The 24,275-nt window shown below is 41.1% G+C and overlaps 1 protein-coding gene across 4 annotated transcripts in view; it reads left to right on the top strand.

Moving 5' to 3' along the window:
* Window positions 1–24,275, top strand: part of PFKFB3 (6-phosphofructo-2-kinase/fructose-2,6-biphosphatase 3) — a 146,825-nt gene that overhangs the window by 103,691 nt on the left and 18,859 nt on the right. For all 4 annotated transcript variants that reach the window (XR_007405867.1, XR_007405868.1, XR_007405864.1 and 1 more), the window contains one exon: window positions 10,531–10,752. The gene's annotated coding sequence lies outside the window, so the exon portion shown is untranslated. The remainder of the gene's footprint in view (window positions 1–10,530; window positions 10,753–24,275) is intronic.

Here is a 24,275-nt window from a genome sequence, read left to right as displayed (position 1 = left end):
ATAACTTAAAAAAAAAAGTATCCTTGTAGTTCCAGACCTTGTTAAATTCACAAACTAGCTCTTAATAGTTCAGCTGTAATTTTTTGGGGACATAAATCGATCATGTAGTCAGGGAGAATGATGACAGTTTTCTTTCTTTCTTTCCAATGCTATCCTTTCTCCATTTTTCTTGATTTACTGCTGTTAGGCCCTCTGGTAGGGCATTGAATAGGAGTGTGGTGATGGTGGGCACTCATTCCTGATCTCAGAAGGAAAGTGTGTAATTTTGTTACCAACAATGTTTTTAGTAGATGCTTTTTAAATATAAAAACAGAGTTAGCTTCTATTCCTAGTCTTCTATGGGCTTGTTTTTATAATGATGAATGTATGTTGAATTTTATGTCTTTCCTGCATCTATTGAGATGTCATGTGATTATGACTCGCTGGTTTTTGAAGGTTACACAAACCCAGTGTTCCTGGAAGGAGCCTACCTTGGCTATAATGTGTTAATTTCTTTATATATACTGTTCAATTGGCTTTAAGGTTCTGTGTGTTCATGAGTAAGAATGTTCTGAAATTTTCCATTCTTGTAATATTCTTAAGAAGTTTTAGATTATGGTCAAAAAAACAAGTTTGTGATTGCCTTCCCCCCCCCCCCCCCTGGAGTTTGTGTAAACGTTGTTATTTCTTTTCCAAGTGTTTGGAAATATCAGTGAATATATCTGGACCAGGATTTTCTTTTTGAGGGAGTTTAAATTATGTATTCAATTACTTTAATAGTAACATGGCTGTATTTTCTACTTTATTGTGCCAGTTTGGGTAAGCTTTATTCCTCTGATAAGTTGACCATCCATCCAACCTTTCACAGGGTTGTTTCTAATACCTTCATAGTATATTTTTAATATGTGTGGGACTTTGCTGCTGCTTTTTTATTCCTGACTTAGTATATGTGTGCTGCTTCTAAGCACTTTTTAAAAAGAGATTTTATTTATTTATTTATTCATGAGAGACAGAGAGAGAGAGAGGCAGAGACATAGAGGGAGAGCAGGCTCCATGCAGGGAGCCTGATGTGGGACTTGATCCTGGGACCCTGGGATGATGCCCCGAGCCAAAGGCAGATGCTCAACTGTTGAGCCACCCAGGCATCCCTGTTTCTAAACACTTTAAAGATACCACTCTATTGTTCCCCAGTGAGAAGTCAGTTGACATTTTATTTTAGGTCTTTTTAAGATAATATGCCTTTTTTTTGCCTCTTGCTGTATTCAAGAGACTCCTTTTGTCTTTGACTTTCATCTGTTTCATTATGGTGTGCCTAGGGAAGGGTTTCTTTTTTTTGTTGTTTGTTTATCCTGCTGGAATTCTCGGGGTTTTCCGACTTTGAAGTTTGATCTTCACCATTTTTGGAAACTTCTTAGCCATTATTTCTTAAATATCACATTTCCCTCATTCTCGTCTCTCCTCGAATTTTGTATGTACATATACCAGACATTCTCAGTGTATCCTCTGAGTCACCTACTCTGTTGTGCTTTCCATGTTCTTGTTGCTCTGTGCCTTCTTATTATGCTTTGCTTCCCCCCCTCTCTGTATTTTTTGATTTCCTAACTTTCTCTTAAGCCTATCCATAGAATCTTCTTAATTTTGGGCATTGTATTTTCAGTTCTAGAGCTCCCATTGGCTCTTCTTCAAAGAAATAATTTCCATTCTTCTGCTAAAAGTTTTAGTTTTGTATGTTATCTCCTTGGCATATGAAACATTTGCCAGTCTGTGCTAGTTCATTGGGGGCCCTGGGTCTTTTTTTCCCCACTGTTTATCACTCAGTGGTCTAGGATGATTTAGACTTGTATTAAGGAGTAACACAGCAGTGAAGAAGTTCGGGTGACTTAGAGCAGAGAAAGGGAGGAGAAATAGGTCCAGTGTGTGGAGAGAAGAGGGAGTAAGACATAACCACTCCTAGGAGTGGACGACAGGTGGCTTATATTTCTGGCCCCTGGCTGAGTCCTTTATAGCCACGGGATGTCACAACTTAGCATGTCAAATGCATAAGTTGAGAGGTCATATCTAATATGATAATTGACAGATTTTTTTCTTTTTTTAAAAGATTTTATTTATTCATGAGACACAGAGAGGCAGAGACAGAGGCCAAGGGAGAGGTAGGCTCCCTGTGGGGAGCCCGATGTGGGATTCAATCCTGGAGTTCCAGGATCATACCCTGAGCCGAATGCCGATGCTCAACCACTGAGCCACCCAGGCGTCCCAATTGACAGATTTTTCAATCTACTTTTTAAAAACTGGGTGTTTAGAGACTTGGGAACATGGGACAAGAGTTCCATGTTTTAGCTTCTAGTGTGCTACGAGTGGACAAGTCACTTTCCTTCTCAACATGTCATTACTGTCATCTCTAGAAGAGATAATAATTCATACTCTTTCCTATTTCATTTTTTTAATCTTTCCTATTTCAGATGAAAAGTACAGCATGACCCATATTACTCATTCTGCTACCATGAGAGTACTGTTTTGGAGGCAACAGTTTCATTGTGGCACGCGGGTGATCAAAGCCCTTCAGTGTCTCCCCATGCTCTTGGGCTTAGTGACAAACTCGCCCAGCACAGCTCACCCCGTACCTGGTGGCCTGGCCCCTGCCCAGGTCCCTGGCCTCATCTTAGACCATTTACTCCTCCAGTCCTACTGACTTTCTGAAGCTCCCTTGACCTGGCCATGTTCCCTTCCTTGGAAAGTGCATCTGGCTAGCAAGTGTCCCCCTGGCCCCCTGGCCCACTTAGCTCCTGATGCATCTAGGGTCTTGTCCTCAGGGCAGTCTTCCCAGCCTGGTGACTAGCTCAGATCCCCGTGAAATGCACTCATTAGACCAGCAGGCCTAACCTCTCTCCTGTTGGGCCCCCAGAATTGCAGTTTTATGTTCGTTGGTGTGATTATTTCCTTCATGCCTCCTCTCTTACTAGACTTCAGCACCTGGGGGGAGGCACCCTGCCAGTGTTTGCTCATCGCTCTCTCCCCAGCATTTAGCCCACTGCCTGGGGATGGGAAGCATCCAGTAAATATTTGTCAAATAAATGAAGGAAGGAAAGCAAGCTTGTTAATTTCATTTAATTCATCCTCTCTGTGGATTTTGCTGGTTTATTAACTTGTTTTCTGTAAAGGGGGTTGGGCAAATCGCATTAGGAACAGATGATTCAAGTTGTGAAAAGAAGTGAAAGATTGGTCTTTAAATGTCCTTGGCTACAAGTAATTAGTATTCAGCTGCTTCCCTCGTCTGGAACCTGGCTTCAAGTGCCAAGGGAAAATGTGTTTAGAATTTAAACAGATTCTCCTGGAAACATTCGTGCAACGCAATTGCGAAGATACATCCAAGGAGGCTGTGTGGGTGAAAAATCTCTGTCCCTTATAGGTTCTCGCTTCTTCTTTTTTTTTTTTTTTTTAGCTGCGGGCTTTGTAGTAGTGAGGACCTACAGGGTCAGGGGAGGGGCATTGGTGTTTCCAGGAAGTGGGGAGACCTCTTCCCTTTGCTTATCAGCCGGGGCAGCAGGGACTGGTGGTGATTGCTGCTGCCCTGGTGCTGAGGTTCCTCAGGTAGGACAGGGCTGAGAGCTGGCAAAGAAGTGTGGTCTCCCGGCTGACAGCCTGGGAAGGCCTCTAGTCCCAGGCCAAGAAGCATGGGCGCGGCGCTTAGAGACCTAAGCCAGGAGGACTTTGCAGGTGGCAAAGCCACAGCCAGACGTTTACAGGCCTAGTGTCCGGGCCCTGGGCCTGGTTCCTCCCGGTGGAGCAGAGCAGCCCTGACTCCCCACGGGGGCTTCTCCCCGAGGACCCGCGCCCCCTCCTTGATGGGCTGTCTGGGGGCAGGCACATCCTGGCCCATGGCGGGAGGGCTCAGCCTCAGTGGAACCAGTCGTGGGCACCAGCGGTCACCTACACTCCCGGCGGACTGCCTCCAATGCAGGTTTGAGGATCTGCTAAGCCTTTAATTTCTTTACAAGAGACACACAAAGACAGGCAGAGACCCAGGCAGAGGGAGAAGCAGGCCCCCGGGAACTCCATCCCAGGTCCCGGAGTCATGCCCTGGGCTCAACGCAGGTGCTCAGCCACCAAGCCAAGCAGGCGCCCCTGATGATCTGCTTAAACCGTTCACAGAACTCAGAGAAAACACTTGACTAGCTGTTACTGGTTTATCCCAAGAATGCAACCCCCCTAGGGGTGGGGGGGATGCACCACCCCCTCAGACCCCCCTCCAGGGGGAAGACATGCCTAGGTCTTTTGCGGGGGGGGGGGGGGCTCGCGTGCTCTCTCTGCCATAGCACCCTCCCAGCACCTCTCCACCATCACCAACCAGGAAGCACATCTCTTGGTTCAAAGGTTTTATGGGGCTCCATCTGCGGTCCCCACTGCCCTATTGAGGGGTCCGTGAGTAGGGCTGAAGTTTCCCCGCCCTGAAAGCCCCATCCTGAGGCTATCTGGGGGCTCCACCTGTGTCACCTCGTTAGCATAAACTCAGGTGTGATCAAAAAGTGAAAAGCAAAAGATACTCCTATTACTCAGGAAATTCCAAGGGTTTTAGGAGCGCTGCCCCAGGAATAGGGTACACAGACCAAACATATTTCCCAGTATGCCCTCTTAGCTGTGTGACCTTACATAAGAGGTCCAACCCTGAGCCTGAGAGTCTCTAAAATGAAGCCATTGTGGAGAATAAATGAGGCAGTGTCCAAGTATCAAGTCTTTATACTTGATAGCAAGTATAAAGGCAGCTGGGGTACTATTACCCGACAGCCGCAGGGCCTCATTGAGAGGCGGGTCCATAAGGCAGGTTGCAGCAGGGGTTTTTGCTCCACCTTTTTTGAGCATATTTTTAAAGCTAAATTTAAATGAACTTGGGTCACTTTGAAGGGCAGAGAGGACTGCAACAGGGCATAGGCTCTCAGGGAGGTGGGTATTGGAGTGGGAGAGGCATTCGTTTATTTGCTGAGCAAATATTGATGGGTGTGGGCCATGTGTGGGAATCTGTGCTTAGCACTGAGAGCACGGTGGTGGGAAGGAGACACGGTGGCCCCTGCCCTAGGATCTAGTGGGGAAGACAGGGATGCAGCAGTTAGGTGTTTAATCACCGTCGTGTGTGTAGTTAGTATGTGGGGAGAAGTGCAAAGCGCCCTGGGTTCACGCCACGTGCAGGCTGTAAGCAGTCTGTACGCTTTGGTGAAGGGCCGAGGAGGGCACAGCTCAGAGATGACAAGTGTCCCAGATGTCGCTTTAGGACTTGCAGGCAATAGTCTCTCCTGTTCCCTGCCTTGACTTCCACCTTCCAGCTAGAGGAGGTGACCATTATGATTGCCCCAGGAAGACATGGGGGTGCTGGTTTCTTAACTAAACCCTGAATGACAATCAGATATATGGATCCTGGCCAGTGTATTGAAGTCGGTCTATCTGGATCCCAGCAGCTCTCTGCTTGGACTGCTTTCCATCAGACTTGTTCTGCATCTTGGGTTTGTGCATGCCAACAGCTCTGCGGAAAGAGTCCATTTCAGTTCTTCAGAGAACAGGGTCAGACGGGGGAGACAGGATTTCAGTGGGTTAATAGGCCTGAGGTCAAGATTTATCAGAGAGGGAGAGTCTCAGAGAGAAAATAAAGGGTGAGAAAATATTCTCATTTTCCTGAAGTGTTCAAATGTCTTTGGTGCAGTAAGTGCAGTCAGGGTTGCAGGCATTTTCTTGGGGACCGCAAGTGGACTCCCCATGCCCCATCACTCGCCACCTTGTATGCAGGTGATCATAACTGCTGCAAAATGTAAAGATGGGATAGCAAGCAGCTTCCAACAGAAAATAAATTGTATCACAGGTGATTCCCATTCCTCCTCTTCTGGGACCAAAGAACTGGCTGCCCGGTAGATGAAAGGTTTAGCATTCAGATTGGGCCTCTCGGGCAACTGAGAGAGTCTGCAGCGGGGAGATTGCCATTTACCTATGACTGTGCAGCCCTTTACAGTCCACAAAGCCCTTTAAGTCCTGAACGAGGTGTTGGGAAGCCTGAGTTCTACTAGTAATTTTGTCAGTTACTCCTCTGCTCTGGGGCTGAGGCTCCTCACCAAGAAAGCAGGGAGATTGGACGACAGTATGTGCCTGTTGTGAGTTGAATTGTCCCCCCTCCCCCTCCAAAAATACCATATGTTGGAGTCCTCCCCTCCAGTACCCCAGAATGTGACCTTACTTGGAGATAGGGTCTTTGCAGAGTTAACGAGGTTAAAATGAGGTCATTAGGGTGGGCTCTCACTCAACATGACTGGGGTCCTGAGAAACAGTTTGGACACAGGGACAATGTGAACAGACACAAGGAAGGCCCATTTTCTACAAGCCAAGGAGAGAGGCCTCAGAAGCAATCAACCCTGCCGACCCCTCGATCTTGGGCTTCCAGCCTCCAGAAATGTGAGGCAAATTTCTGTTGCTTAAGCCACTTGTCTGTGGTACTTTACTATGGCAACCCTAGCCAACTAGTATGATGCTTTTATGCTCTTTCCCTTTGGTGATCTAAGATTGACCCTGGATCCCTTTCTCAGAATATGCCTCCATGTGAAAAACATTACATCGAATGACTAAGAATGTCTGTTGAAATACAGTTCTCGAAAAACCCAAACATTTGTGAAGAGGAACGTAGGTGCTACTTTAATAATGGATTAAAATGGCAAGATATTGTGGCGAGTCTAAAACAACCATTAGTTCTAAGGAGGGATGAAGGGCGAACGATATTTCAAGATATTTGCAACAACCATAATGTGATGTGAACATATTATGATTTTTATTGGTTGCAGGCACAGATGAGGCTGATGAACTACATTCATACTTAAAATACTAAATATCTGGGAGCCCGGGTGGCTCAGTCAGTTGGGCATCGCCTTCAGCTCAGTTCATGATCTCAGGATCCTGGGATGGAGCCCCACATTGGGGTCCCTGCTCAGCAAGGAGCCTGCTTCTCCCTCTGCTCCTCCCCCAGCTTGTGCTCTCTCTCTCAAATAAATAAATAAAATCTTTTTTTTTTTAAATGCTAAATCTCCATTGTTGGTTAGCAGAACAAAGATTTTTCTATTTTTTTCATCCAAGTGTACCTATTCCTGGACTGGATGAGGTCTATGGCCTAATCTGTGATTAGGAGACTCTGGATTAATTCCTCTTGGAGGCTAAAGTCTGTGGCTTTCTTGCCTGGTCCCGCTAACCCTCCAGCTGGGCCTTGGTGACTTGGTGCCAGGAGCTGTGGTCATGCCGTACCCTCCTTTCTGTTGTCATGGTGGCAGGGCCTGTTTGGTTTCTGGAAGTGACCCCCTTCTCAAGCATAAGCAGCACAGTGCTTATTCGGGAAGACTTCTCTGCATAGCTGGCCTGTGACTCAGCAGAGCCACCCCAATCATTGCTGTGTGACTCAGCTAAGCCTTCCTGGGGTCCCACACAGGCAGGAAGTAGCTGATTATCTATCCCAGAAACTGCATCCTTGCTCTTGTAATGGAGCTAGTGGTCGATGAATCATGGGCCTCCAGTCAGCTGGTCTCCACTCACACATGGCGTATCCCAGGCTCTGGTCTCTCTGGGAAGTTTCACATGAACTCATCTCATTATTGCAAATAACCACACACTCTCCCCTTCCTCATATAGGTTCTTAACCCACAAAAAGGAAACCTCTGTTTGGACCTTGTAGTTTGAATGGAGGGATTGCATCACCATAAGTAGAAACATTTTCTTTATGGCATCAGGGAGGATCCTGGTTCAAATAAACACAGGGGTTACCTTTGGATGTATCTGGATGGAATTTTGGAGGTATTTGGATGGAATATTATAGTGTTCCACTGATTCTATGATTGATTGATTGACTTGATTTGAGAGTGAGAGAGGGAGCGTGCATGAGCATGAACAGAGGGAAAGAGAGAACCTTCAGCAGTCTCCATGCCCCACATGGAGCCCAACATGGGGCTCAATCTCATGACCCTGAGGTCATGACCTGAGCCGAAATCAAGAGTCAGACACTTAACCAACTGAGCTGAGCCACAGTGTTCTACTGATTCTAAGACACGCTTCTTTCATGCTTGAATATCTCTGAAGTCAGGATGTTTCTTATAATTCCAGGCATCTTGTATTTGACAAAATGGGGTCAAAAGGGGGCATAAGAAGAAAGCCCATTAGAGAAGTAGAAGATTTTGATGGAAAAGAAGACCAACACATCTGCCCACCCATGAGGAAACTTTGGTCACTTAGAGTAGATAGCCAAATGCTTCCTTAATTTTGTGGGATTTTTGGCCATGAATCAAGTTCATGGGCAGTATATTTTATGTACAGATTACAAGCAGGATAATTCTTTAAAAAGCATGGCATAGGAATAGAAAGACATATTTTTTTATGTATGGGTCATAATGTGTTTTAGATCATACTTTATTTTTTTTTTTTTAATTTTTATTTATTTATGATAGTCACACAGAGAGAGAGAGAGAGAGAGGCAGAGACATAAGCAGAAGGAGAAGCAGGCTCCATGCACCGGGAGCCCGACGTGGGATTCGATCCCGGGTCTCCAGGATCGCGCCCTGGGCCAAAGGCAGGCGCCAAACCGCTGCGCCACCCAGGGATCCCTAGATCATACTTTAAAACATGTATAGTGGCACCTGCATGGCTCAGAGGTGGAGCATCTGCCCTTGGCTCAGGGCATGATCCAGGGGTCCTGAGATCGAGTCCCACATCGGCCTCCCCGCAGGGAGCCTGCTTCTCCCTCTGCCTGTGTCTCTGCCTCTCTGTGTGTCTCTCATGAATAAATAAAAAAAAAATTTAAAACGTATAAAAGTACAAAATGTGTGTTTGTGGATCTATTTAACAAAAGGATTATGCTTCAGCAAAAAACAAAAATCTCTATACGAGACTGTCATTTTAACATGCTGGTTAGTTGCGTGTTAACGGCTGATTTACTAAACTATTGACTATAATAACCTCAATTTCTGCCAAGGACCAGCAAAATCTTTGCTTTCTCAGGGCAATGGCCTCAGGGCAATGGCAGAGGAGTTACAGCTCCCAGTGGAGTTCAACAGTGTCTAAAAAAGGAGAATTACTTGCATAGCAGTTAAATTTTTTGAAAAAAATTTTGAAATCCTTGTAGATTTAAGGGAGTTGCAAAACAAAAAGCACTGGGAGGTCCTCGTGCTCTTCGCCTAGCTTCCCTCAATGGTAACATGCCACGTGACTATAGGACAATATTACCACCAGGGTGTTGACATCGGTCCACAGAGTTTATCCAGATTCCCCGTGTTTTATATGCATTCGTGTGTGTGTGTGCGTGTGTGTGTGTGTGTGTGTGACTACTATGCAGTATTAGCTCATGTGTAGATTCCTTTAACTCACCAAAGTCAACCGGTTCCATCAATATAAGTCTTCCTCAAGCTACACCCATCTCCCATCCCTAACCCCAGGCAACTTGTAACCTGTTTTCCATCTCTATAATTGTGTTATTTCAAGAATGTTACATCAATGGAATCATACGGCGCTTAACCTTTTGGTTGACTTTTTTTTTCACTTGGCATAATTCCTTTGAGACCCATCCAAGATGTTGCATGTATGAGTAATTTGTTCCTTTTTATCGCTGAAATAATAGTCCTGTGATATGGGTGTACCATGGTTTTATTTGACTATTTCTCCAAGGAAGGAAATGTTTTTCCTGTTTTTTTTTCTCTCTCTTATGAATAAAGCTGCTTTCTGCATAGTAATATTAAAGGTAAAAAAAAAAAAAGTGCCTACTAGACCAACAGTTTGCTGAGGGCAGATTGCATTTTATACACATTATTCCCTGTTCTTAGGTTACTGTTTACATGCTCAATAAATGCTTAGTTAGTGACAGGATAGATGCCAACCAGCCATTTCAAGGAGACAGTAGGGGGCTGGTTAAAATAAAAGATTTAGATCCAGGCTAGAATTTGGGGCCTGGCCGATCTAATGCAGACCTCTGTTCCTCATCTGTAAAATGGGATGATTCCAGGCCAGCTGTCGTAGGGGCATTATTGTGAAGACCCATGAAGCTCTGAGCATAGTCTGGTTTTTTTGTAAGTGGATAATCAATTTTCGTTGTTGGTACTAACTATCCCGAAGCAGATCATGGTTCTACCTAAGATCATCATGATGCAGTCACTGTAACTCTTAATTGCTTTTCTTCAGAAATGCTTAATCATTTGATTGAAGATGCACCATTATATTCATGACATTTATGCAAATTTAAATTGCATTTATGTGCACACGAACGTTTAAAATGCCTTGTGTCTCCTTTTTTGAAATGACAGCTCTTGCTTAACATTGTAAATTATGGTGCCATGAACATTCATAGTCAAACATCTAACATGCATATGGCCATATCTTTAGGCATTTGGAAGGATGGAAATGTTCTTTTCTGTGCAGATGCTCAGTGGTTTCTATCAACCTTGGAAAATGGCATCTAGTCTCATAAAAGTGGGTGAACAGATTTTATTTTTCCCTTTCCTTCCTACTATCTGCAGCAAGTGTCTTGGTTCTTTTTTGTCTTTTCTTTTTCAGAAATTTCAATGCTATCTGAACACTTAGAGAAGAGAGAGTATCTCCTCTTGTCCACTTGTGCTCGCAGCCTGTGTGCCTGGGGTCACGTTCAGGAGGAGTGTCTCCAGTGACCTCCTGGAATGTCATACTCAATAAAACCCTGAGTCATACAGAACCTCCCGCCAGACAACATGAGGCAGCAATTAGAAACTAACCATTAACTAGCTGCAGGGGCAGGAGGAGGTGAGTAAAATTTCCAGCTATTTGACAAATAAAGACCAGTGATATTTACCATTACATAAATGGAGCTAGAGTCAACTGGCTTTGACATGTCAAGGCCCTTCTGTGAGGGAGGTGTGCGAGGCAACGTTGGGTTTATAAAGATTACTTTGTCATTGTGCTTGACCCTGGCAGGATGCAGTGTGTGTAAGAAAGGTTGTTAAGAAATGCCTCTTGGAGGAATCTGGGATTTGCAGGTGGGTGAAATAGCCAGATATGACAGACAAAGGATTCCGGAGCTTTCTATACTGTCAACATCACACACTAGCCACACCTGACTAGTTACCTTCCTGCCATGGTATCTTCACTCAGGTGCCTCTTCTCCCTAAACCACCCTTCCCTGGAGAAATTCTACTCATCTCTCAAGACCTAGTTCTAGCGTCACTTCCTCTATGATGCCTTCCTTACTTCTACCAGATAGAAGTCAGGTTTTTTATTTTTTTCCTTTGTGGTGACAGCCCTTTATTATATTTATATGATTAGTCATAAAAAACTATAAATATATAATAAAATATATCTTTAGCCTATTGATGAGATGGAATATGTTCATTGATTTTGAAATGTTGAGCCAGCTTTGCATACTGGAACCAATTCCACTGGTCTGTGAAGTATTATTCTTTTTGTACATGGTTGGATCCAATTTGCTAATATTTTGTTGAGGATTTTTTGCATCTATGTTGATGAGAGATAATGGTTTGTAGTTTCCTTGGGGTGTCTTTGTCTGGTTTTGGTGTTAGGGGAATGCTCATAGAATAGTTAGGAGGTGTTCCCTCTCCTATTTTCGAGAACGGATGGTAAATAATGAGTGAGGCTTGCTCCTTAAACGTTTAGCAAAATTTACCAGTGAAACTACCTGAGCCTGGTGCTTTCCATTTTGGAAGATTATTAATTATTGAGTCAATTTATTTAATAGATATAGGCCCATTCAGATTGTCTATTTCTTCTTGTGTGAGTTTTAATAGACTGTGTCTTTTAAGGAATTAGTTTGTTTGTTTATTAATTAATTAATTATTATTATTATTTAGAATTAGTTCATTTAATATAAGTTATCAAATTTGTGGCTATATAGTAATCCATAATATTCCCTTGTTACCTTTTTAATGTCTGTGGGATCTTTGGTGATGAGGTCCTTTCATTTCATGTATTAGTAATTTGTGTCTTTATTTTTCCCTTGGTTAGCATGGCTAGGGGTTTACTAATTTTATTGATCTTTTCAAAGAAGTACCTCTTGGGTTGATTGATGTTATCTATTGTTTTCCTGTTTCCAATTTCACCGATTTCTGCTCTAATTTTTATTTCTTTTCTTCTGCTTACTTTGGATTTAATTTGCTCTACCATTTCTAGTTGCCTAACATAGAAGCTTAGATAATTGATTATACATATATTTATATATATTTATGAATATACATATATTTAATATATGCATTCCATGCTAAAAATTTCCCTTCAAGCATTGCTTCTAACAATTTTGGTGGGTTGTATTTTAATTTTCTTCAAAACATTAAAATTTTTTTCTTTGATCTTCTTTGACTTGTGTTATTTAGGAGTGTGCTGTTTAATCTCCAATTATTTTGTGTTGTTGTTGTTGTTGTTTTGGTCCTGCCATCTTTCTACCATTAATCTCCAGTTTCATGCCGCTGTGTTTGAGAATATATTTTGTATGATACATTTTCTTGCCCCAGAATATGGTCTCCTGGTGATTGCTCCATGTGAGCTTGAGAAGAATGTATACTCTGTTTTTGGATGAAGTGGTCTATAAATGTCAGTCACATTCAGTTGAATGATGGTGCTGTTCAGCTCAGCTGTGTCTTTACTGATTTTCTGCCTGTTGGATCTGACCATTTCTGATAGAGGGGTATTTATTGAATTTTTCTGTTTCACTTTGCAGTTCCATTAGTTTTTACTTCATGAATTTTGATACTTTGTTTTAGGCACATACATGTTAAGAACTGTTATGTCTCCTTGGAGAATTGACCCTTTTATTATTATGTAATTCTCCTCTTTATCCCTGGTTATTTTTCTTGCTCTCAAGTCTGAAATTAATATAGCTACTCCAGTTTTCTTTTTTTTTCCCCAGTTTTCTTTTGATCATGATAGCATGATATATCTTTCTCTATTCCTTCTCTTAATTTTTTTTTTACTGTGGTAAAACACATAATGTAAAATTTACCATTTTAACCATTTTTATGTGTACAAATCAGTGGCATTAAGTATGTTCACGGTATTGTGCAACTATCATGGCTACTCATTTCCAGAACTTGGAAACAGAAACTCTAACATTTAAGGATAACTACCCCTGCCTACACACACAGCTGGTAGCCTCTATTCTACTTTCTGCCTATATGAATTTGTCTATTGTGAGTACCTCATGTAAGTGGAATTGTACAAAGTTTGTTCTTTTGTTTCTGACTTTTAAAATTTATAATGTTTTCAAATTTTATCCATGTTGTAACATATCAGAGCTTCATTCCGTTTTTAAGGCTGAATAATATCTCATTATATGTATATACCACATTCTGTTCATTCATTTATCCATTAGTAAACATCTGGGTTGTTTCTACTTTTTGGCTTTTATGAATAATGCTGCTATGAACATGTATTTGTTTGGGTCTCTACTTTCAATTCTTTGGGGTAGAAACCTTGAAGTGGACTTGCTGGATCATATGATAATTTTATGCTTAAGTTTTTAGGAACTATCAAACTGTTTCCTACAACAGCTGCATTAGTTAGCATTTATTTTTCTTTTAATATTAATTTATGTGTGTTTGTGTGCGTGTGTGTGAGAGAGAGAGAGAGAGAATGTGAGAATGTGGGAGGGGCAAAAGGAGAAGGCAAAAGGAGTAGGAGAGAGAAAAATACCCAGTAGACTCCCTACTGAGTGTGGAACCTGACATGGGGCTCAATCCCATGACCCTGAGATCATAACCTGAGCTGATATCAACAGTTGGACATTCAACCAACTGAGCCACCCAGGTGCCCCTAGTTTGCATTTCTACCAGAAGTATACAAGAATTTTAATTTCTTCTCTACCTATTTACTTTTAATCTATCTGTATTGTTATATTTCAAATGGGTTTCTTATAGACAACATGCAATTGAATGGGTTTTGTGTTTTTAATTTACTCTGACAATCTCTGTCTTTGAATTGGTATATTTAGACCATTCATATTTAAAGTGATTGTTGTGATTATTATTATAATTGGTTTAGTATTTACTATGTTTGTAACTGTTTTCTATTCATTGCCTCATTGCCCTTGGTTCTTTTTTTTTTAAGATTTTATTTATTTATTAATGAGAGACACACAGAGAGAGAGGCAGAGACACAGGCAGAGGGAGAAGCAGGCTCCATGCAGGGAGCCAGATGTGGGACATGATCCCAGGTCTCCAGGATCATGCCCTGGGCTGAAGGCAGGCACCAACCTGCTGAGCCACCAGGCTGTCCCTGCCCTTGGTTCTTTCTTTTTTCCCCATGTCTACCCTTTTTCTGTCTTATTTTATTTTTTGAAGTATAGTTAAGATACAATATTATGTTAGTTAAGGTGTACAAGATAGTGATTCAACATTTATATACAGTATGAAATTATCACCACAAGTGTAGTTACCATGTCACCATACAATGTTATTACAAGATTATTGATTGTATTTCCTATATTGTACTTTATATTCCCCAGTTAATATATTTTATAACTGGAAGTTTGTACTTCTTAATCCTTTTCACCTTTTTTTCACCATCCTCCCCTGTCTACTTTGGCAACTGCCAATTTGTTCTCTGTATTAATGGTCAGTTTCTGTTTTGTTTTGTTTGGTCATTTATTTTGTTTTTTAGATTATATGTATGAGTAAAATCATATTGATATTTGTCTTTCTCTGTCTCATTTATTTAACTTAGCATAATACCTTCTAGGTCCATCTATGTTCTCACAGATGGCAAGATTTCATTCTTTTTTATGGCTGAGTAATATTCCATTATATATATCTCACATCTTTTTTTTATTGGAGTTCAATTTGCCAACATATAGCGTATTACCCAGTGCTCATCCCATCAAGTGCCCCTCTCAGTGCCCATCACCCAGTCACCCCATCCCCCCACCCACCTTCCTTTCCACCACCCCTTGTTCGTTTCCCAGAGTTAGGTGTCTCTCATGTTCTGTCTCCCTCACTGATATTTCCCACTCATTTCCTCTCCTTTCCCTTTTATTCCCTTTCACTATTTTTTATATTCCCCAAATGAATGAGACCATATAATGTTTGTCCTTCTCTGATTGACTAACTTCACTCAGCATAATACCCTCCAGTTCCATCCACGTTGAAACAAATGGTGGGTATTTGTTGTTTCTAATGGCTGAGGAATATTCCATTGTATACATAGACCGCATCTTCTTTATCCATTCATCTGTCAGTGGACATCAAGGTTCCTTCCACAGTCTGGCTATTGTACCTCACATCTTTTTAATCCATTCATCTATCAATGGACATTTGGATTGCTTTTATATCTTAGTTATTGTAAATAATGCTGCAATAAACATAGGTGTGCATGCATCTTTTTGAATGCCTTCTCTGGTTTTAATTGAACACTTTGTATGATTTTATTTTTTCTCTTCTCTTAGCATGTCAATTATACTTTTTTTTTTTTACTTCTCTCAGTGGTTGTCCTAGAGAGTGCAATCTACATTTATAACTAATTCAAGTCCAATTTCAAACAACAGTGCTGCTTCACTGTTAGTGCAAATAACCTTATAACAGAGTACTCCCAATTCTTCTCTCCTGTCTTTTATAATGTTGTCGTCATTCATTTCATTGTAAGCTATAATAACCAAATTATTGTTATTATTTTGAACAAACGGTTATCTATTTGATCATCTAAGAAGATTGAATTTTACCTTCACTTATTACTTCTCTAATGCTCTTCCTTTCTTTTGTACATTTGATTTTTTTTACCTATATCATTTTTCTTCTCTCTGAAGAATTTTAAAAATGACTTCTTATAAGACAGTTCTACTGGTAACAAATTTCCTCATTATTTGTTTTTCTATAAACATCTTCATTTCTTCTTCACTTTTGAATAATAGTTTTATTAGATACAGAGTTCTAGTTTGATTATTTTTCTTCTAACACTTTAAACATTTCATTTCACTTTCTTCTTGCTGGCATGGTTTCTGAAGAGAAGTCTGATGTAATTCTTATTCTAGTTTATCTGTAGGTAAAGTGTTTTTTACCCCCATGGCTTCTTTTAAGATTTTTTTCTTTTTCTTTGACTTTCTGCAGTTTCAATATGATATACCTAGATATAGATTTTTAAAAATATTTATTCTGGTTGGTGTTCTCTGAGTTTCTCTTCAGGAAATGCTCACCTGTTATTATCTCAAATATTTTTTTGTTCCTTACTCTTTTTTTAATTTCTGATAGTCTCATTATGTGTATGTTACATTGCTTATAGTTGTTCACAGTTCTGGGATATTCTGCTCCACCTTTTTCATTATTTTTTCTTTGCTTTTCCATTTTGAAGTTACTATTGACACCTCTTCAAACTCACTGATTCTTTGGCTATATCCAGTCTATTGATGAACTCATCAAAGGCATTCTTCATTTCTGTTACAGTGGTTTCAATTTCAAGCATTTCCTTTTGAGTCTTTTTTAGATGTTTCCATCTCTCTGCTTACATTACTCATGGGTTCTTTCATGTTGTCTGTCTTTTTCCATTAGAGCCCTTAGAATATGAATCATAGTTCTTTTAAAATCTCAGTCTCATAATCCCACAATTTCTGCCATATCTGAGTCTGGTTCAGATGTTTGCTTTGCCTCTTCAGATTATGCCTTTTGCCTTTTAGCTGCCTTGTAATTTTTGGAAGTTAGAAGTCAGATATGATATATCAGGTGAAAGGAAATAAGGTAGGTAGGCCTTTGATATGAATTTTAGGTCTAATTGGCTAGAAGTTAGTCTGTGTTTACTCTTTACTGTAGCTGTGGTCTCAGATGCTAAAATTTCCTTTAATGTTCTTGTTTTCATAATATTCTTGTTCTTTGCTGTCTTAGATTTTCCTAAAGGGTTCTTAAATACAGTTGGTGGTTTTCTTTTCTTAAAAAAAATTGTTTTGTTTTGTTTGTTTTTTTTTTCTGCTGTAATCAGCTGTTATATACAGGAGCCCTACTGATGTGGTGGTGAGATGTGAGGGGTAGTAAAGATTATGAGGTCTCGTTTTTTCCATGAGCCTCAGTTGAATATTCCTCCCCCATCTTCCCACCCTAGCTTTGGTAAAGCCCCAGTTGGTGAGACTCTGGTAAATAATTCCTCTTGAGGGCAGGCCTTGTTAATGAGAATAGAGCTTTCCATTCTTCCTGTTGGAAGCAAGAGGAGATTTTTCTCAGATCTTCACAGTAAGAACTTGGCAGGGTCCCTGGAGGTAAAACTTATACAAGTGTGAGGAAAGTCCTAGGACTGAGTCCCACTAGAATTTCTCATTCTCAAGCTTGTCTACACTGAGCCTCTAGCAATTAGTCAATTACAGCTTACTGTGTTCTACACAGTAGGAACTCCAGCTCCAGCTGCAGGCTTCTACTTTGGGTGAGCTGTGATTTTTTTTTTTTTTGTATTTGCCTGTCTATCTCTCCAGTTTTGGGGACAGCCATTTGCCTTGTGACCTCAATTTTCTGATGGCTCTAACAAGATTTGTTGATATTTAGTTTGCTCAACTTTTTTTTCTCGTTTGTGAGGATGGTAGTGATGACTTCTAACTTCTATACCTGTTGGACTGGAAACAAGAAGTTAGCGCTTTTCAGAAAGTACATCTCAGTTTGAGGACTGAGATTACCTACTATAGATAGATGTCTGCAACTAATGTCAGAGACTCCCTGGAAGCTACTCAATTCATAAAAGGGGCTCCCATACCTAGTTTATAGAACGCTAAGGCAGAGGAATGATTGGACTGGACCTCACCTGTGCATGATAAAGGTGTAAGGAAAATGGCAACACAATCTTGAGATGAATTACTGATCTATCACTGATCAGACTTCCTGGGCAAATTGGGATTTTTTTTATTGGAGGGAGGGGGTATCTGAGGACATCTTTATGTGTTCCACTAGAGCATAATCTGACAGTAAAAGTTAGTCTGAGTGCTAGAATAATGGCCTAGTGTCCCACTGCCAAGTATGCATTTATAATGGTTGACATGCATGAAAGAAGAGTTTTTCATGGGAGAAATTATTTTGTGCAGATTTCAGAGAGAAAATGGAATATACCACTTATTCTCAAGGTAGGAAGGACACAGGGATGATGTCTGAACTCCAGGGAGAGAGTAGGTAAAAGATAAAAATACTGCTTTTGTGTGAGTCAAGGACAGGAGGAGGGCTGTTGTAGGGCCTAGGTGACAAGATGAAATGTCAGAATCTGGAATAGAGTTGTCAGTGAGGTGTCCATCCTATTCTTTGCAGAGATTTTATGGATGCAGCACAGTTGGGTGGGGTGTAGGGATATCGTTGGGAGGAAGAAGAATGTTTTCTGTTGCAGGAGCTCTGGCAAGATGCCACCATGAGGGATGCATGGAGGATGGAGTACAAGCAGACCTGTTTCTGAGTGTGGGGACCTGTCTGAGGTCATTTGCATTTGAGCAAGAGGCTTGTTATGTGGATCAGTGCTCTCTTGATGATGAGGTATTAGAGGCTGTGCAAAGTGGAGAATACCTTTGAGTGGGCAAACCTTTCCTTCTCACTATATCACAGGTGGGTCTTCTTCCTGTCTAGATATTCTGGCTCTAATACCTGTCCCTGTCCTTGTATTTTTGTTTAACAGCTGAGTCAAAGGTGTCCCTAAAGACCAGGCTTTCTTCCCTCTGTTGACAACTTCCTAGGGGCATCACTCTATTCATCTGTTAAGAATGTGGTTTATGTATACAATGGAATATTACTCAGCCATTAGAAATGACAAATACCCACCATTTGCTTCAACGTGGATGGAACTGGAGGGTATTATGCTGAGTGAAGTAAGTCAATTGGAGAAGGACAAACAGTGTATGTTCTCATTCATTTGGGGAATATAAATAATAGTGAAAGGGAATATAAGGGAAGGGAGAAGAAATGTGTGGGAAATATCAGAAAGGGAGACAGAACATAAAGACTCCTAACTCTGGGAAACGAACTAGGGGTGGTGGAAGGGGAGGAGGGCAGGGGGTGGGGGTGAATGGGTGACAGGCACTGAGGGGGGCACTTGACGGGATGAGCACTGGGTGTTATTCTGTATGTTGGTAAATTGAACACCAATAAAAAATAAATTTATTTAAAAAAAAAGCATGTGGATGAACAAAAATAAATTGCATTTTCAAACTAAAGTGGCTCTTAATAATTGGGCTGGTCCCATAAGTCACTATGTTCTGTTTAGTTGAAGAACTTATCAAAGCAATAAGAAGAGGAAAAGAGACTTCTTGGCTAGCAGTCTACCTACCTTGCAAATCAGTCTGAGTAAAAGCCAAAAGAAAAGGTGCACATGCTGTGACCCAACCCAGGGACATGTAGGTGCAAATCAAGCCTAGCCCACAGCTATATTTCAGCTCCATGAGATTGGTGCTGCTTCTTCCAGGGTAACCATTACAGAATGTCCTTGGGTGATGCCCATAGAAGCTGGATTGAGAAAGGAGGTGGGAAAACAGCGAAGCCATAGTCCATTTTTCAGTGCATCCTTCATCCTCAGAGGCATTCTCAATCCCAGGCAGCTGCTCAGGTGTATTCGAGTTGTGAACGGTCTTAAAAGATTTAGGGTCTTCCAGATGGATCTCTGTGATATACCCCCAAGTGGATACTCCCTACAGCCTTCCCAAATCTGTTGGTCTTAAAAAAGAGCCCAGCATTTGGTGGCTGTGAGTAATGTCGATCATTTAAAGAGCTTATTGTGTGGTACCAATCACTGCTCTGATGTGTAAAATGTCTTATTTTCTCTGCCTGACTCTGAGCTTCTTGAGGATGTGTCTCTTTCATCTCTGTATTTCCCATAAAGCCCCAAACCCGTGCTGACCTCTGCTGATTTCATTTCCTTCCCTGATAAAGCAAAAGAACCCAAACTATAGCTGTTGACTCCTTGCTTAACCTACATGACTTTTAAATTCTGTTTTTCCCAGTGCTTTCTTTGTAGGACTGAAAATGATGGCCTAGCTTCCACACTAGGGGAGATAGGTCAGCTAACACCACAAGGGGAGATATCAGTTGCTAACCTACAGGGATACATTCTGCCTGTATTTTTCAGGAATGATACGTGCTTGCAGTGATGACTGTGTTGTCGCTATAATGAGCCATACTTGGTTTTTGTCTTTATTCAGAGGCAGGATTTATACTCGTATGTCTACATTGTTCCTTTCTCCTGGACTAGGATTTATGGGCAGGCGTGAATTGGCTGACCCCAGGGGGTGGTGTTTCCAAAGCCTGGACAGAGAGAGAGAGAGTCCCTGGAAGGCATGGAGCCACCTCATGGTGCTTATGTAGTTTTGTGGAGATAAAGTAGCTAAATCATGTGCAGCAGGTCAAGGGCTGTTGGACATGAACTTCAGTCTCTCCCTGGCATTGATCATTCACAGGCTGTTGTTCCCTCTGTTAGGGCGGATAAAGGATAGTACTTTTCCTCTTTTCTCTGATTTTACTACTTGTGCTCCTCAAGCAGGAATCGCTCAAACTTGTCTTCCCAAGAAATTGCCCAGTCGTATGGGCTCTGTATATTTCCTTGGCTTAGAACCTCTTCCCCCAACTTTGCTTCTCCTCCTAATCTCTACCCTTCCTATGAGGCTTTGTGGAGACAGCACCCCTTTTCTTGAAAACTGTGATTCCTGAGCAAGGCTAAAGCCTGAAAATGTGTGTGTGTGTGTGTGTTTTTAAAAAAACATGTAACACAAATTTACCCTCCTAACAATTTTCAGTGTAGAGTAATAGTAACTATATGCATGTTATAGTACAACAGACCCCCAGGGCTTCTTCATCTTCTGACATGGAAACTCTATATGCACTAAACAGCAACAACTCAGTCTTCCCATTTCTCATGGCCCCTGAAAACCACCATTCTCCTCTCTGTCTCTGTGAATTTGACTATTCTACCTACCTCAATAAGTGAGATCATGCAGTATTTGTCTTCTTGTTACTGGCTTATCTCACTCAGCATAATGCCCTCAAGGTTTGTCCATATTGTTGCATGTGACCGGATTTCCTTCTTTTTTAAGGCTGAATAATATTCCATTGTGTGGATAGACCATATGCCACGTTTCCTTTATCCATTCATTCTTTGATAGACACTTAGGGGGCTCCTATATCTTGGATATTAGAAATAATGCTGTAATGAACATGGGTGTGCAAATATTTCTTCGAGATCCTGCTTCCAATTCCTTTGGATATATACCCAGAAGTGGGACCACTGGATCAAAATATAGTTCCATTTTTAATTATCTGGGGGCCGTCTATACTATTTTCCACAGTGGTTGTACCATTTTACTTTCCCATTAACCATGAAAATGTTTTGATTACAGCACTTTTTAAAACTGAAACTGGGTTTCCTTGTTGGTGGGTGTTGAGCCAAAAGGCAACACCAAGCCAAAGAATAGGAAAAGGAAGAGTTTTACATGCAACACTGGGGAACACTGGGGATATTTCTCAAAGCAGATCTCCCTGAACAACAAAATTGAGACATTTTAAGTTAAGGGTGTTTATGTATTCATGAAGGGGCTTGCACAATGGGGAATACAGCATGGAACGGAGGCAAGTCATCTTAAGGTGACTGAGTCCAGCTCAAAATAAGCATCATCAATTCTCTGGCTCCATTTGGTCCAGTATCTGAATGCTCAAAGTTGGTTTAGATCCTGTAAAGTTAACTCAAGAGTCTGAGTCAAGTCAGTCTTCACTTCTGAAAGGATTAGGTTTTCTCTTGGCCTGACAGAGAATCTTAAGCAGGCTCTATGCGCAGTGCAGGCTCGATCTCGTGACCCTGAGATCATGACCTGAGCCGAAATCAAGAGTTGGATGCTTAACCAAGTGAGTGCCCCAGGCGTCCCATGCTATTTTCTTATTAACTGCACCCAGAAGCTCAGGTTTCAGCAAAGCCAGTCTTGTGATGCAGAATGGAAGTCAGGAGTTGTATACAGTGGGATTGATTTCTTTCCAGATTTGAGTTCTGGAAGCCTTGGCTTCTTGAGGTCATTATGCCATAGGTAGTAAAGACAAGCTATTGCCTTTAAGAGAAGGGTAAATTCAAGATTAGGAAGGGGTCAGGAACCTGTGGGTCCCATGAATAGGGAGATCCTGCTCTTCTCTCTCTGGCAACACCTGAAAAGGTGGGAAGAATAGTGAAGGGAATGGCCATGTGGTGCACCATGGATTCGAACCCTAGCAACTGAAGCTACCATCTTGCTGCAGATTCCTCTGCCCAAGTTTGGCATGGGAGCCACAGGCTATCAGATTCCAAAGGGCTATGTGAGTATGAACAGAAGATGAATGTTTTGCTCTTTGTACCTCTTTATAACCTTGGATAAGGTGTTGAATGGGAAGAAGCATCCACAATTGGACTTTGCACTATCTCAGTGAGTTGGAGATGATTTTGATTTAAGGAAATAAAGAAATGTGATGATTCATGCATATCTGGAATGCAGGACTAAGATTTATTCCTAGAATCTATATAAGTCATCTTGTAGTTCCTGGATGTTTAAGGAACTTGATAAAGATTATTTCCCTTCACTATTCCTGTAGGTAATGGTCAATGTATAGTCTTGGATTGTTTGAGATATATCCTTTAAAAATATTGAGTGTTGATCAAAAGGGTTTTCTTTTTGGAAATTGACTTGTTCTAAATATACTAGGGAAGCATGCCATTCTTAAAGTGAAGAGTTCTTTTTTAAACAGAATTGTGCTAATTTGGATTTTCAGATACTTAATGTGATAACAAATAGATTAAAGAAATCTCCCCCCCCCCTTTGAAAAGCACCGGTTGATATAATTGCGAATAACAGCTTGACTTAGTAGGGCAACAAGTCTGCCTTAAGTAGCAGCTTAGCTCAAAGATCTTGTGTGGGCATTGTCCTAATAGGGGCAAACCACAGCAGAGATGGGATTCTAATTAATCATCATTACTCCATCCTGATAAGGGAGGCTCACTGCAGATCACCCCTGTTATGACTAATTTCCAGGAAATGAGAGCTCACAATATCCCCCTGCAGAAAGCTGGGTGGAGGTCCACCTGCTGTGCTATTTGTTCTGGTAAATGATTAATGACTGATCAACCTGACAGATTCCTCATGAGACTGTTCAGTGACCAGAGTATCACTTCGCTTTCTCCACTTCCTCATGGGACAGGGACAGAGAAGTGTGCTGATTTTATTACTTATACAAAGCTAACATATTTGTGATTTTTTCCACACCTGCCTCCCTTTTAGGTAGGAAGACAAAACAAAGAAAGAGAAAAACAGTCTTGGTTTTAAAGTGATCTTCCTTAACTTCTGAGCTGAAGAAGTCATCTGTGGAATTCAGAAAAAAACTTGGGTTGTTGGAAGAAGTTTTGGATATCACATCTATTCAGTACCTTTTTTACGGATAAAAATGAAACTCTAGGTGATGTAGCATTGTGACATGCCCCAGGTAAAAGTGGAACAGAGCAGGGACTAGTATCCGTCCTCTAATGGCTGGCATGTGCCAACATGCTGATAAAAGCAATCATCTGGAAAGTCTTATAAAGCATAAATATTTTGTTTTTCGACAACTATGCATTAACTCTTAATCCTGCTTGATGTCGTTAGGATTTATGGACCACTACAATCTTACAAGAGTAATAAATTTGTCATATACTGTGTAGGCAGCACATTGATTCATTTACAAAGGTAGAAGAAATCTCATACAAAGAACTAGAAAGAGGAGAAGAAAGGAAATAAGAAGAGACTGATTTCCTTTATAGAGAAGTAGAAATTCTAATAAAAATTATGCTGAGTGAAATAAGTCAATCGGAGAAGGACAAACATTTTATGGTCTCATTCATTTGGGGAATATAAAAAATAGTGACAGGGAATAAAGGGGAAAGGAGAAAAAAAATGAGTGGGAAATATCAAAAAGGGAGACAGAACTTGAGAGACTCCTAACTCTGGGAAATGAACTGGGTGGGGGGGTGGAAGGGGACATGGCTGGGGGTGGGAGTGACTGGGTGGCGGTCACTGAGGGGGGCACTTGATGGGATGAGCACTGGGTGTTATTCTGTATGTTGTCAAATTGAACACCAATAAAAAATAAAATTATATAAAAAGAAAAAAATGAGTAAGTGGTACAATATAGCAATATCACACCATACAATGATGGTTTGATGTCAAAGAAAGCACTGGTGTCTTAATATAAAAAGTTTTATAAATGTAAATATCACAAAGTTGGGTCTAATACAGAAAGCTCATGACTTCAATAAATGCTAAAATAGCATTGATTTACTCTTGATTAAAAGACAAAAATCGGGAAAATGAGAAATAAATGATGATAGTGAGTTATAGCCAGTGG

This window comes from Canis lupus, chromosome 2 (assembly GCF_003254725.2).
Source record: "Canis lupus dingo isolate Sandy chromosome 2, ASM325472v2, whole genome shotgun sequence".
NCBI lineage: Eukaryota > Metazoa > Chordata > Mammalia > Carnivora > Canidae > Canis > Canis lupus.
Note: the sequence above shows the minus strand (reverse complement) of the source record. Positions and strands in the feature narration are given on the sequence as shown.